The following is a 16,741-nucleotide window of genomic DNA, read 5'->3' as shown; positions in this document are numbered from 1 at the left end:
ACCACCTATTGGGGTCCCTACTCAATGTAATTCCTAAGTACGTTATCTGAGAAGTTTCTAAAAACGGATGTTTACAGGGGGTTGTAGGTTTACGTATCCACATAATTTCTGATTTTTCATAGTTGATCTTGTAGCCTGAAAAAGAGCTAAAAAAGTTACATAGATCCAGCAATCGGGGGATAGTTGTATTTGAATTGCTAAGGAAGAGCAGAAGATCATCTGCGAACAAAGACAGAACTAACTTCTGTCCTCCTAACTGAATACCCTCCATTTCTCTTCTCAAAAGAATTGCAAAAGGTTCAAGAGATAAGTTAAAGAGAAATGGGGACAAAGGGCACCCCTGACGAGTGCCCCGCCCCAGCGTAATTTCCTCAGTCGCTTCTCCATTCACTATAAGCGAAGAAATTGGTCCCTTATAAAGTTGTGTAATAAAATGTTGAAAGGGGCCAATTATACCAAATTTCCCTAATGCCGTTAACATATGATCCCATATAATCGAGTCAAATGCCTTTTCGGCGTCGATTGTAAGTATAGCAAGGTCTAGTTTAGGCGAGGGCCTTTGTCTTTCTATTTTATTCCAAAAATAATCTAGGACTAGTTGAACTTTCCTGAGGTTTTTAACGGGATTCCTACCCGTCATGAAGCCCGTCTGATCTGAGTGGACCAGCGCATCTAGAGGGGATTTCAATCTACTAGCCAGGATATATGTCATAAGCTTGTAGTCCTGGTTCAACAGCGAGATAGGCCTATATGATGTAGTTAGCTCCAAATCCTTACCTTTTTTAGGAATTAGAACAATATTGGAAGCTGCAAAGATCCCAGACTGAGGTTTATTCTCAGTAAAGTAATAGTTAAATAGGTTACCAAGGACCGTCGGAATCTGATCTGAGAGTAATTTATAGAATTCTGCCGGTAGGGAATCAGGACCTGGAGTTTTCCCTAATTTTAAGTTCTGAATAGCTTTTACAATTTCCTCAGCAGTAAAGGGTTTATTAAGCTCTTGGAGGTCCTCTTTCTTAATTTGAGGCAATGATATTCTTTGCAAAAGTTGTTGTTTAGCAATAGGGTTAATCTGTTTCTGTGCATATAATTCTTGATAAGTCTGGAAGAAAGCTTCTCTTATTTTAGAGGGATCCGTCAATCTACTATTCCTATGTTTAACTGCTACTATATAATTTTTCTGTTGTCTAATATTAACAATCCTTGCAAGATATTTGGCTGAAACTCCATGAACCCCAGAATATAATGCCTTCAACTTCAAATCCTCTGATGCGGAATGTTGTTTCAAAAAGAGATCATAACTAGTTTTGCTATCTTTATATTTTTGCCAATACTCAGGCGAGGGAACCATCAGGTATCTCCTATAATTGTTACTTAAGGTTTTTGCTAATTGCTCCTTCCTTTTCCCCCAAATCGCCCTCATTCTTATTGTATATGCCTTGATCTCTCCTCTAAAAACTGCTTTCGCAGTTTCCCAGAAGATTTCTGGCCTATCCAAGTATTCTTGGTTGTCAATCATGAATTGGTAGCACCTCTTTTGAATCCACTTTTTAAAGTGTGGGTTATTATAAAGATATTGGGGGAAAATTTTTTTATTTCCTGTCAATACTTTTCCGGCTAATCCTATCTCTAGGGTGATAATAGCGTGATCAGATATCACGATATCTTGAATTTCTGCCCGCATCTTCATTTTAGACATATGCTTTGAAACTAGAAAATAGTCTATCCTTGAAAGTGAAGCATGTGCCCAAGAGGCGCAGGTGTACTCTCGACAGTCTGGGTTCTGAACCCTCCAAATATCTTGTAAGACCAAGCTTTTAGTGAACCCGTGGAGAATATCTGTTCCTCTGGCTTTCCTTATCACCATCCTAGTTTTCGATCTATCCAGAACCTGGGAAAAGGCCATATTAAAGTCCCCGATAACTATTAAATTTTTCCCAGAATATAGAAACAATTTTAATCTCAAATCTTCCCAAAAATTTTTATCTACAACATTGGGGCCATATACGTTACAGAAAATAAAATTGGAGCCTCTTACTTCTATCTCTACAATTTGGTATCGGCCATTTGGGTCATTTACTATGTTTTTGATTTGATACTCTAATTTCTTATGTATTAAGATAGCAAGGCCTCTATTAGATTTGTCATATAGTGTATACAGGACTTCCCCAACCCATTTAGTTTTAAGTTTAATAGCCTCTTTTGGTTTAAGATGGGTCTCCTGAATAAAAGCTATATCAGGGTTCTGTAGTCCTAAGTGTCTAATAACCGACTTTCTTTTACTTGGGGATGAGATTCCTCCAATATTCCAGGATACTAGCTTTAAATTAACCATTTAGACTATAATAATAATAATAATACTAATAAAAATACTAATAAAAAAAAACTAAAAAAAAAAAACGCTTGATTGTTTGATGATCACGCTTCAGAAGCTTTGCAATTTTAAGAGTGCTGCATCCCTCTGCAAGATATCTCACTATTTTTTACTTTTCTGAGCCTGTCAAGTCCTTCTTTTGACCCATTTTGCCAAAGGAAAGGAAGTTGCCTAATAATTATGCACACCTGATATAGGGTGTTGATGTCATTAGACCACACCCCTTCTCATTACAGAGATGCACATCACCTAATATGCTTAATTGGTAGTAGGCTTTCGAGCCTATACAGCTTGGAGTAAGACAACATGCATAAAGAGGATGATGTGGTCAAAATACTCATTTGCCTAATAATTCTGCACTCCCTGTATATGTTAAGCTCATGTGACACACGATATGTCACTATTGCCTTGGCTGAAGGGGTTTTTTTGTTAATAAATGTACTCACATTTTACATACCTCAATAGATTATAGAAAGTCCTAATTCCCTTCCCTCAGCCGGTGAGGGCGGGAGGGATTCTAAATAATAGCCTGAAGCAACATTACTCAGATTCTAGGGCCTCACTTATTTCATGGCATATAATCTCTGCATAACCTATTTAAATAGTGTATCATATATGTTATAGTTCTTTCACAGTTTCTTTCATAGACTTAGCATTAATGAGGACTCGAGAGTCTGAAATATCTAGCTGATAAAGATAGGGATATGTGCTTTATAATTGCATGCATTGATAGGCTATAGTTAGTATTGTATTTAACACTCAGTGTCTAATACCTCTCAATTTAGATGTGTTTAATTTTTATTTTGCATATGAGACAGATAATCTGCTAACACCTGGTATCTATATCACAAGGGAGCACTGAGGGTACTTTACAGTATAGAAATCTATTTTCTTATGATCTCATACTCGTATAGCCAAAATATTGAACTGAGTCCACAGGTCACAAAATACTTTAGGGCTGTATGAAAATTCTTAGCCTATCTGTTTGTTACATAATAACTCACATGCTCCTGCACATGCCAACAACTAGCCATTTATAACTGAGGCAAAAATTCAGATTACCTCAAACTGTGGTTATATACCTCATACTATAGATAATAGATAACAGCTCCATATACCCTCTATAATCCTAAGGTTCTCTAGCGTGAACTTACTAGAATTTTGTTAGCCCACTGTTTATCTTTGGACACAAACATACTTTGAAAACGACCACTACTATTGTTTATTATTTCTTATTGTTTGATAGCTGTTATGCACTGTTACCTATTGAATGTTTATGTTGGTGTATTACCATTTTTACACAATTGTGGCACGTTTAGCCATTTCTCTATAACTTATCTCACAATTATACCTTATCGCCTCCATACTAGATAATTTTGAGTTACATGAGCTATTTTTTATGAAAATGAAACCAATACTTTAGGGAGCCCACTAGATTTGTGAGACTAATCGGAGCCTCTCATATCTTAACCCCTCTAAAAAGTCTACTAATAACATTAGCACCCGGCACACTTCTATCACTATCTCCCTCCAATCTAAGAGGTTGCCCTCTAACAGCAGTACTATATTTGTTTATGTTACTGATCTTACTTAACGTTACACTCTTTTCACATACTATATTTCCCAGGACAGTACATATGTAAGGAGAGGGGTGCACTTTGAATACCAAAGCTCAGGTTTTTTACAACTTGATATTATATCCTGGGTTTGCATTACTATGATTATGATGCATATAACACAATCCTATGAAATACAAAGGGTGGTTGCCTTCTGGAATTTTATGTCCCAAACTGGTCCCTGTGTAATACATGTCACCTTAAATAAGCTTCATGGCGATGGGTCTCCTCCCAACAAGACGCAGACATATCACAATTCGGAGCAATCCACGAAATGTACATATTTCTTAGCATATGTGTAGCCCCAGTGGATTTTATTAATGTTCTTACATGGTTCCACATATATTTTAATGAACATTTGCAATACTTAAGCTTTAATGGTACAGATTTAAGCTAGTTTAAGTAACCTGGCGACAAGCTCATAACATATGCATTTATATCTTGTGTTAAAAGGTTCCATTATTATAACCGCATAATTATTGTACTTATATTTAGCCTTTAGTATGGAGCCAGGCCTGAGAGGACCGAACTTACACACACAAGATTCTGAATGTTTATAATGCTTAGCCTACATCTCCTATAATTACTAGGATACAGTCCAGTTTTATTTCAATGCTTTATTACTATTGTTGTGACTGTATATTATGCTCAAGGATTGGCATTAAGTGATATATTTTTCCTTACTGTCCTATACTAGCTTTTGCCCTGATTGAGTACCTAGACTAGGTTGTATATTGTGCAACACTAAGTTAAACACCAAATAGTCTTTATACCCTGTCATGGATGCCTTCCACTAAATATAACTACCCCTCTATGCATACCATTGATCTTTTCCCACTCCCCTGGCTTCTTTTTTGTTCTATTATAGAAGGCTCCGCACCCCCCATCATAACCTATATTCTGAGCAGCTCTCGCCCGCTGACTTATTTCCCCCCCTCTTTATACTATGGCCTAAGTATGGCCATCACATGAGCCAACTCTCCACATCTTATTACCTTTGAATTAGGAGTTCATAGAATACTCCCCCTGTGGATGTGGGGACTATCTTCTATGTAATATAATTATAAAGCCCAAAAGTGGCTGCTCACCTGACTACCATAGGTCTCTTAGGTTTCGCGACCATTTGGCCAAAAAGTGGCCACCCAATTAGTCAGTCAGCCACGCTATATTATTATTATTATTAAAAAATAGAGTTTTGAGAAGCCTATTTTTTGTTATGCATTGTTGTGGTGTTCTTTTTCCCTACAAATGTCAATGTATCTTAAACAATGCTATATATGTCCTTGATGTTACAAGGCGATCATTGTATGTTGTTTATATCGCAAAACCTCAATAAAAAACTATTTTTTTTATTTTTTTATTATTTTTTTAAAAAATGAATGCCAATATATACTGCTATACTACTACATCTAGCCTGTAGAACAAAGTTAAAGGTAGGGTTCAGGCCGGAGTCCATTCATTCCTCCACTGTAATATATAAATTAATTACTACAACTCTTTAACAGTAAACAATTAGATACAAATAATTGCTCCCTAGAGTAAAAAATAATAAAAATGCAATACTGTGCAGTTGCACTGTGATGCACTCAATGCAAGAACAAAACTGATTCTTCACACAAAGATTTTTTTACCCAACAAAAAAATAGTACACACAATGAGAAATAGCTGACATAGGCACACACTGTACTGTCCAAAAGCAGAAGTGAAAGCGATTAAAGAGTTTTGCTTGGTCTCCTACTTCCCTATGTAGGTTAAACGTGGATTGGTCAAGCCTGTAGGGCATTGAATGCACGACTTGCTGTCCCTCACATCAATCATTTAGTAATACTCAGGATTGTACAATGGAAGTTATACACATGAATGGTCAGACTCCCTATAAATCACTGCAGCTCCATCCCCCTTTCCTCTGTTCTCTGACCCTTTTTTAAGCACCAAAACTAACAAAAAAAATTAAACTAATGCAACTAATCAGAATTATTGTATAAGCAATTAGCACATCTAGGCAAGTGTACCCACTTGCCTTTCCCCAGAAGAACTCTGTATACATTGTTATCAATGCCCCCATAGAGGATTCTGGGTACGATATTCAAATTAGATATACAAACAAATTGGTAACAATGTATACAGAGTACTTCTGGGGACGATTTCAAGCAGGGATACTTGTCTAGTGCTTTTTGCTCTATTTTCTACTTTGCTGCCAAAGGGAAAAGCAAGTGGGGATACTTGGCTAGATGTGCTATTTGCTTATACAATAATTATATGGCTCTTACTTTTATAAAATGGAGGATTTTAATCTCACACTTTTATATCCACCATAACTTAAATGAATAATTATATTAGGAAATAGCTCTATATCCCGCATTTATGAAGCTGCTTAAGTAGCTTCAGGGCCTTTTTGTTGCAGACTCACTGGATTTTTCTTTCCTAAATGCATAATTTTGTAGTGTGCAGCCAAAACTGTTCCTATTGAATTTATTGGAGTCATTTTACATTTTTATGATTTGTTTACATTGCAAGCGTCAACATAGATGAATTTTTCAAAAATGTATACAAACTAATCTCTTAAGGGTTTAATAAAGAAAATTGTCATATACTCACTATTTTTCTCATCTGATTCCTCAGTTATGGGGATTGTACAAAGCCGCTCCAATATTAGCATCTCTTAATAAACTTCATCCTATTATACTTACATTCACAAAATAGTTTTACTGAATAGGAATCAGCCTTCTTATATCTGACACATTTTATAATATAATTTTTCACTCATAATTCTGAGTTAGATATGAAACATTATTTATAAGCCATATGTTCTGGACAATGCCACCAATTACTACTGAGTGTGTTATCTTAAAAGAGGATGTGGAAGAAATTTTCAAATAGAAATTTGGAAGTCACCTTATCCTCCCACTATATCTAAGTTTACGCAGAGTAGGAGACTACAGATGATGGTTGAGAGACAAAATAATAAACTTCTTACCGAAAGACACCTTAGAAAGTTTTTCTCTAAGTGGTTAAAATTAATATTAGCTTGGCCAACTATAACCCAGATTAAATTCATAAAGCCTTTTCAGCATTTAGTACCATTTAGGCTATTGATTATTTCAGAGGTGCTTCCCCAACAGTGGCTGAATGAGGCTTAATTCTCCTTTATGAATACCCATATATGGTCCCAAATGAGCTCCCAGGAGAAGAGGTTGATCATTAATATTTTTTTATTTTTTTTATGTTTACACATCCAGATATGTAACCATAAATTAGGTATTATTGTTTGTGAAAAATAACCAACGTGTGAGATCTGTTATATTTATTGAGCTTTGTCTCAAAATTAATGGCATTGTATTTTGACCATTTTAGACAATCAATAAAGTTGGTAAAAAAAAAAAAAAGAGAAATTGTTTTAACACACAAGGGAGTTATCTCTGTCTTTTTTTTTTTTAAATCCCAGATGCAAAGGTGAATCACTATTCATTTTCTAACCCTTTAAGTCTATCAATCTTGTGGAAATTAATTAAAAAATGGGAAGAATTAATTTATGACAAACTAGGTGATAAGCCTGCCCAGAGGGCAGTCTATTGAAAATGACTGAAAACAAAATTATCAAAAATAAAGAACATATAACCTAATCTAATACCCCTTTAAAAATAAACCCCTCTCCCCCTAAAAAACAACCCCTAATCTAAACTAAACTACCAATAGCCCTTAAAAGGGCCTTTTGTAGGGCATTGCCCTAAGTTAAACAGCTCTTTTATCTAAAAAAAAAAATACCAATTACACCTAACAGTAAAACCCCCACCCAACCAACTCCCCAAAATAAAAAAAAAACCTAAGTCTAAAAAAACCTAAGCTACCCATTTTTGGGGCATTTTTGCACCCATAATAAAAGCTCTTTTGCGCCCATAAAAAAAATCCCTAATCTAAAAATTAACACCCCAAAAAATAAAAAAAACTTAAGTCTAACCCCGAAATAGGTACCTACAGTTCCTTAAGTCCGGCGGCAAAGATCTTCTTCCAGGCGGTGAAGGTCTTCATCCAGCGTGGGGACATCTTCTATCTTCGTCCAGAGTGAAGGCGGCACGGAGGGGAGGTGATTGCGGAGCAAAGATGACCGTGGAGCAGGACCAGCAATCGCTGAGCAGGACCGGCCATTGCAGAGCAGGACCAGCAGGACCGCAGCATAATTAATATAGAATGATGGGTACCCCATTTAGGTACCTTGCATTCCTATTGGCTGAAGTTTTGAAATCAGCCAAAAGGATGAGAGCTACTAAAATCCTATTGGCTGTTCAAATAGGATTTAAGTAGCTCTCATCCTATTGGCTGATTTAAAAATTTCAGCGAATAGGAATGCAGTTTACCCCAATATAAATGGGGTACCTTGCATTCAATCTTCAATGTGCGGCGGCAACCGCATGAAGAGGAACCTCCACGCCAGTGCTGCTCCCCGATCGTCGGTCCTGCTCCACAGTCACCTCCACTCTGCGATCACCTCCGCTCCGCAGCGCCTTCGCTCCAGATGAAGATAGAAGATGTCCCCGTGCTGGATGAAGACCTTCAACGCCTGAAAGAAGACCTTCCCCACCGGACTTCAGGAACAGTAACTACCTATTTCAGTCTTAGACTTATCTTTAATTTTTTTTTTTTTTTTTTTTTTAGATTAGGGATTTTTTATTTTTTATGGGCACAAAATAGCTGTTTGTAAAAGAGTTGATTGCCCTTTTAAGGGCAATGCCCATACAAATACTCTTTTAGGGGCAATGGGTAGCTAAGGTTTTTTTTAGACTTAGTTTTTTTTATTTGGTTGGTTGGGGGTTTTTACTGTTAGGGGGTAATTGGTATTTTTTTATGTAAAAGAGCTGTTTAACTGAAAGGCCCTTTTAAGGGCTATTGGTAGTTTAGTTTAGATTAGGGGTTGTTTTTATTTTAGGGGGGCCTTTTTATTTTCATAGGAGTATTAGATTAGGTTTAATATTTTTATTTGTGATAATTTTGTTTATTTTTTTTTTGTAATTTTAGATTTATTTAATTTTAATAAAATAAATCTTAGGTTGCTTTTTTTATTGTAATTTAGGATTTTTTTATTTTATGTAATTGGGGTTAATTTAGGGTGTGTTAGGTTAGGGGGCTTAGTAAATACATTTGTTATTTGCATTGTGGGGGGTTGGCAGTTTAGTATTTAATAGGTTAATTAGGTTTATTGCAATGTGGGGGGTTGGCGGTTTAGGGGTTAATTGGTTAATTAGGTTGATTGCGATGTGGGGGGTTGGCATTTTAGGGGTTAATATTTTAATTATGTTATCTGCGTTGTTTAACCCTTTGAGTGCTAATGACGGCTCTGAGCCATCACAGAGTTTCTCACTCTGGTGCTAATGACGGCTCAGAGCCGTCAAGAGCACTCTCCCACCTTGAGGGAGATCTGGGGGCTCCTTACTGCTCCTACCCTGGCGATCGTACCTGTAGAGTGACAGGCATCGCCGGGGCTTCACGTGATGCACAGTGACGTCACACGCAATTACGTGATGACATCACCACGCAACTTTATTTATACTTAACAATGTTATTTATAGGAGGAGGGGGCATGCTGCTTAGAAGCCTGTATCTCAGGCATCTAAGCAGCTACAGACAACCAAGACCCATTGTTTAAAAGGTAAAAAAATAAAATATTAGCACCCAGGAGGGAAATGGCTTAGCAGCCAAAGGGTTAATATGCAGATTAGGGGTTAGTTACTTTATTATTTTGCAACGTGGGGGTTGGCGGTTTAGGTGTTTGTTAATATTTCTTGTGGGCGCTTTGGTGTTTTTTTGTTAATACTATGTACGGGCGCTTAGGTGTTTTTTTGTTAATACTTCGTATGGACGGTTAGTTTTTTTTTGTTAATACTTCGTGCGGGCGGTTAGGTATTTTTTTCTTAATGCTTTGTTTGGCTACACTGCATACAGGTGGATTATTTTGGCTGCGCGCATAGCCAACATTCTCTTGGATGCGTGCACAACTGAAGACGGTGACGGACGCATTACAAATGCGATTATAATAGAGATGGTTTATGGGCAACTCTCCAAATAACAATGATTTATACATCGTTTTTCCCTCCACTAAAAGTAAACATAAACATTACTTGTGCCCTAAACTTTAAAAATAGTTCCCCCTAAACTATGAAAATTTTATATTAACATATACATATTAATTGTCAAACACATGGACCAAAGGATTAAGTATATTTTGAGGGGTCAAGAGGTCAACATATAATTCAAAAAGATCACAACATATGTTATTAAGTTACAATTTTTGTTGTGTTTTTTTAAATAAATAAAAAATATATAATAGTATTTTCTATGTGTTTATGGTAATATTGTTTTGTTTCTATCAGTACTGCATGTATTTTAGTTTATAATTGAATTATCCGAATATGTTGTTGACCACAGAGTTTACTAGTGTTTCTGAAAAGAAAGCATAGCTTGAGAATATTTATGTTGAAAATGTTAATAGTCTTTAAAGCTTTAGGACTGTTGTTTTATTCCAGACATGTCCAAAGCAGTCTCAAGAATGATCAAAACAGTAGGTGGCATTTCATATCAGCATTTTGTCTGTTTCAGGAGCTTTCAAAGAGGTTCTGTCAGTCTGAAAATAACTGAATGCGCTAAACAAGATAGAAGTCACACTCTTAGCAATAAAAAGAAAATTGGTATAAGGTTAAAATGTTCACAAAGGGAAAATCAATTTAGTTGAAATGGGAAAAAAATGATTAAACGGGAAAAGTTTAGAACTCAAAAGATTTTCTACAAAGTCAGTAATGCTGAGTATAACTTTTGCGTGCAAAAAGTAGGTACAGAAATTACTTATCACATACAGTATTTTTGCATACAAATGTAGTCCTGGAGAGAAACTGAAGATTATTTATCACATATTTTGAAAGGTGAAATGTTTGATTTGAATAAATATGACCAAACAAATAAATTTACTAAAACTTTTAAGTTTTGTTTTTCTTTGCTAAAGGGCAAAACCAGTATGGGTAGTGTGGAAACCATTACAATAATTGTTCATTAATGTTCATAATTCTGGAATATATTGAGGGAAGATTAAATCAGCATGTTATATTTCTCTTATCTGATATGACCATTTGATACTGGGTATTGTTTTGAAATGTATTATTGAAAGTTCTTAATATGGTTTTCATATTTTTATATGGTTTGCAAATTATTTTTAAGACTATCACATAATGTAAAAACACAATTACCAATGTCACTGCACTGACTATATAAATATTGGCATACACACATATGCTTTATTATATAAGACAGAGATTGACGCTAGGTATCAAAAGTCCATTTACATGAAGGAAGAAAAAGAAACTTCCACAATGCAATACACCTAGAACACTCAAGTCTGAAGATTCAAGGACATTAGCCAAAGTACTAGAATGTAACTTTTATGCACAAACAGAAACTGCATAAAATAGCGGGGGAAATGTAAATGGAAAAGCCCTGAATGTCTGTGTATCTCTAGTTCATAAAACATTAATATCATTACAGATAGATAATCTCTCAATGTATTTATAATTTATCACTTATTATGTCCTTCTTGAGGTCACTTTTATCATTAATATTTATTCTGACAATAAGGACAAACACATAAATATAATCTAATTAGTCTCTACTGTCAAATATATTTATTGTATCGATGGTACTTAAACTACTATCTTACAAACCTCTAGTTTAATAATTCAAAATAACTATTACATCTATGAGCAGCTACATATCATTTCCATATTTTAAACAAGCTTAAATATATTATTAAATTGCTGATTGGGTTTCTATTGCACCCTACTAAAATGTATCAAAAACTATATTGTAACAGCATTGCTTTGAGATCCATTTTAACTTCTATTTATATAAAGAAAAAATTAACCTTTAATGCAATAAACAGATGAACAATTACCTGTATGTGCAAAGGCTAAAATAAATTTAAAAAAAATCAAATAACATTAAAATAATAAAAAGGAGAATAAAATAATTTAACAATGTGAAACAATAAGGTGAAAGATATGAAAGAATGCAATAAAGAAATCCCTTTTACATGTTCTTGACAAAAAAACACTTGGGAAGAAGAGCAAAATTTGATTAGTTTTGTTGTCTGGTAGTTATAGAGAATCATGTGATTACTGAAAATGAACTCTATAGTAAGGTGGAATGGCAGCCAGCACAGTTTACCCTGGTGGGTTAACCGTAAAGTTTTAGGATTTGTTTACATCACACACACATTGGATAAAGAGAATTGTAATTCACTCACTATATTTTTTCTTATGCAATTGAAGTCATTCCATTCTATAGGTTCTCTTAAAGAACTTCCTCCTTTTCTTATACGTTTTAAAAAAATGTTAGCAAACTAATGTTATTTAATATGTATCACACATTTTAGTCTTCTTATATCTGACATATTAGATAATATAATTCTGCTGCAGGGGCTAATTATGGGAAACAATGTTTAAATATTAACTAATTATGCTAGAATAGCGAAGCAGTTGAACCACATTGTGTCCTGGATGTTACAATGCTCTTCTTTTTTACCTATTGATTTTACATAAAATTTACATATGGAGTCCTATTTATCAAAGGTCTTGCGGACCTGATCCAACAGTGCGGATCAGGTCCGCAAGACCTCGCTGAATGAGGAGAGCAATACGCTCTCCGTATTCAGCATTGCACCAGCATCTCACAAGAGCTGCTGGTGCAATGCCGCCCCCTGCAGACTCGTGGCCATTCAGCCGCCAGCAAGGATGTGTCAATCAACCCGATCGTACTCGATCGGGTTGTATTGTGGCGATTCCTGTCCGCCTGCTCAGAGCAGGAAAACAGGGTTATGGAACAGTGTTCTTTAGACTGTTGCTTCATAACTGCTGTTTCTGGCGAGCTCAAAGACTCGCCAGAAACACGGTCCCACGAGCTCCATACAGAGCTTGATAAATGGGCCTCTTTGTCAGAGAAGTCTGTTGATGTTTTGCTGATTGACATTTCAAATGGTTAAAAATTTAGAAAATGATATTTTGGACACATATTCCCTACATTTCTAATTAACTCCCCAACCTCTTAAAAACACTACATCCAATTATCAGGTAGCTTAAAGCTATACAAAAATAATTTTATTATACTCAGTTAAAAAAAAAGATAGTTACAGATCATGTTTTTTTTTAAAATACAGCAATGACAACTGTGTGGGCATGCAACTGTTGTTAGATGATATTTTTCTTTTTTCTTTACAGTTTATACAAAACAATACATAAAAATAACAACTGACTGCATATGCACACATTAGATTTTGACTGTTATAAATGTTATTATTAAGATTGATAACTTTTATTTCTTTTACACACTCTCAAAAACACTATGGGCTAGATTACGAGTGGCGCGCTAACTATTGATGGAGAGCAATAAGGGGTTTATCGCTGCTCCCTGCAGGTGTCGGAAATATTGCGGTATGAGGTGCTGAAATTAAATGTGTTGTCTTGAGCGCAATTGAATTTAAAGTGAAGGTAAATTTTCAAGAATGAGTGCCAGATTTTTAAAAATACTATTAAAAACAGGGGCACTTTTACATGAAAATTGACCTTCACTTTAAGAGCTCTGTTAAACAAGACAAAAAAGTACCACAAAACACATAAAAAAATACTTATTAAAGTACATTTACAATCATAATAACACTAATATAAATTATTTTTAAAAATTGCATTAAAAAAGTTATAATGGCATGGGTGGAGTGAGGCCAAGCTGGAAATGGCCGCACGTTTCTGAGGCTCTGAGCGGGTCTGATGAAAACTGGATGAAGAAATCGGATGAAGATCTAATGGGCTCTGAGTAGCTCTCTCAACAGCTAACACCTGCAGGAGTAGCAGGGACCTTAAACTCCGATGACAAGCGGGAAGGGAGCGGAGTGCAAAGCAACTCCATAGTCACATTAGTAATGCGGTGTAGGCCCAAGCCCTGACAAACTGTAAATTAGGCTGGAAACATCGTGCGAGGACATCGGAGGCCAAGCCAAACGGAAAGATAGATAAAAGAAGGAAGCAGAAGTAAACGGTTTGCTCTATAGAGCTAAGGTGCAGGAGGAGGGTAAAAAAGAAATAAATGCATGTTAAAATTACAGAGACTTAGCCCACAACTAGCTCTAAATAACATTGCACAAATATAACCGAAAATAACCACCCAGGGGAAGGGGAGCAGGGTGAACTCCTGGAATATCAACTCCATGTGGGTTTCTAAGCCCTAATATTCATAATGCTCCTTGCATAAGCAGCTTTCATTATCCATTGGAAAAGTGACTGGGGACACATAACGCTAGCAAGCAGCTGCTGTCTTTATAAAAATCCTTTCCCAGTAATGCATTCTGTTGTGATGGGGAAACCTGCTAGCTCTTCTGCTGTGGCAATCTCCAAGGAGTACGCTGATTAATTAAAGCTAGATATTGCTAACCTCCCCACCAAGGCAGATTTCGATGGTCTGAAGTCCTTGATACAAACAGAGCTAACTACTATGAAGCAGTACATAAAAGAAATAGGGCACAGAATAGAGTCCATAGAAGAATCTCAAGACAACACAAATAAAATAATGGACTCCATATCATCCCATGCCACTGAACAAGATGCATATATGGAAGCACTGGATGACAAATTAGAAGACTTAGACAATAGGGACCGCAGAAACAACATGAGGATAAGAGGAGTGCCCGAGTTACCCTCAGATATACCTGAATATCTTCAATGGTTGTTCAAACGCCTACAGAACAATCCTCAACCACCTGATATGGAACCACGCCACCTCCACCATCGAATGCACCCCCCAGAGACATTATACCACGCTTTCTAAGGTTCACTGACAAGGAGCAGATTTGGCTACAGGGGAGACAACTGAGACAAATATTATACTTGGATCACCAATTACAAATATTCCTTGACCTCAGCCCAATAACAGTGCAGAAAAGAAAGGAGGTTCGCTTTATAACCAAGACCCTCTAGAAGAAGAACATAAAATACAAATGGGGCTTCCCATTCTGCCTGCACATTCAACATGAGGGAAGATCAGTGTCATATAGATCTCCATCTGATCTGGATGCCTTATTCCAACTGCTCAACATATCCTTTAATATTCAATCTACATCTGAAGATGTTACAAGACCATTTACAAATGCTACAGCCCTCCACAAGCCAGCAAGTCAAAGATCAGCATGGTCAAAAGTTACTGCTAAGAAGAGAAAGGACAAGCTCCTGAAATCTACAACTGCTGACAACAGTGAGTCCCAGGTCATCGCAACAGAGGGTGAGATGGTTCTTATTGTTTTTTCAGGACTTTACCATGCATTGGTGATGAGCCTATGAGGAGAGACACTCCCTCTTGGCACCTTACCCTACTAACTGTAATGACTTCTCCGATGTGAAGACAGTTAAGGTTTTGGAAGTATCTTCCAGATGCCCAGGTCGTCTATAGACTTAGAAAGTTTAAAGTTAAAATTAACGTTAACAATGTTGTTGCAACCTTTGCTCTGATAATGTTATGTATACAAACCTAGTTTTACCCCTTTGCAAATTGCTCCTATACCCGCCTTTATGTTAAGTTCATTATGGTGAGAAGATTCCACCAGCAATTCCCCCCTGCTCTTGATAAACTTGCCGCACAAGATGGCTTGTGCCAAATTTGAAATGTTTGTGTTCATGGTGAATGCAGTTCAAAGTTGTAATGTTTACAAAGTTATATGTGAGGATTATTGTGATGCTACAGATCAGGAAATGCATAGTTGTATACACTTAAAAGCTCTACACAAAAACAGATACTATCCAGATATCCAGTCCCAGTACAGGACTATCAAGTCACTTAATTAGAAAAGATGACAGCAAGGCAAAAGAATAGTCTTACTTTTTTTTTTTTTTTTTTAAATATTTTTATTGGGATTCAAAAGAGAGCAGGCAAACATTACATAGCCATAATGTCTGTAAAAATAAACAGTTTCCAGATACATAACTTGAATAATCAAAACACAATCAACAAAATACATGTATATGGCCATATTTAGCATTGTTAATAGACAAAGAGCTTGCGACTAAAACAATATACCCTCTAATTAGCAGCTGAGGCCACTCTTGGACCTCTTAGTTCTAATGGAAACGTGATGGTACAGAGGGCAGCCATGAACAATATGAGACCACTTTTGGATCTCAAATGGTAAATCCCATTTTTTCTTATTTTTTTGTATTCAACTCTGTAATATAATAAAGTAAGAACAGCAAGCAAAGGTAAACAAGGATAAACAATGATAGATAGATAACCCCTACTTGAGAGTGACAAGGCTCATAAACATAAAATCCCCTTAAAGAAACTAATGGCCTCTCTTGGACCTTTAACAATAGCGAATATTAATTGAGGGGAATAGTAGGGGTCACTGGTGAACTATGAGTATGCAGGGCCACTCCTGGACCCCTGACAAGTATATATAATGATGCGCTACTAACTGTGCGTACATATTTATGTGAATCATATAACTGTAAGAGCATACTGAGGTAAGGAAAATCTAAATAATTATAATAAAATATAATAATAAAAAAAAAAATCAAACATAAGAAATACATTACATAAAGAATAGGAAACTAGGCAGTTGAGACCAGGCACAATTAAGGGAGTTGGGTATAAATTGGAGAACAGCGAATATTGAGCCATTTCCAAAAAAATTTTTTACTAGGAACACAAACATTCAAGTACCAGTTTGTAATAC

The sequence above is a fragment of the Bombina bombina genome, chromosome 2 (genome assembly GCF_027579735.1).
Source record: "Bombina bombina isolate aBomBom1 chromosome 2, aBomBom1.pri, whole genome shotgun sequence".
Lineage (NCBI taxonomy): Eukaryota > Metazoa > Chordata > Amphibia > Anura > Bombinatoridae > Bombina > Bombina bombina.
Note: the sequence above shows the minus strand (reverse complement) of the source record.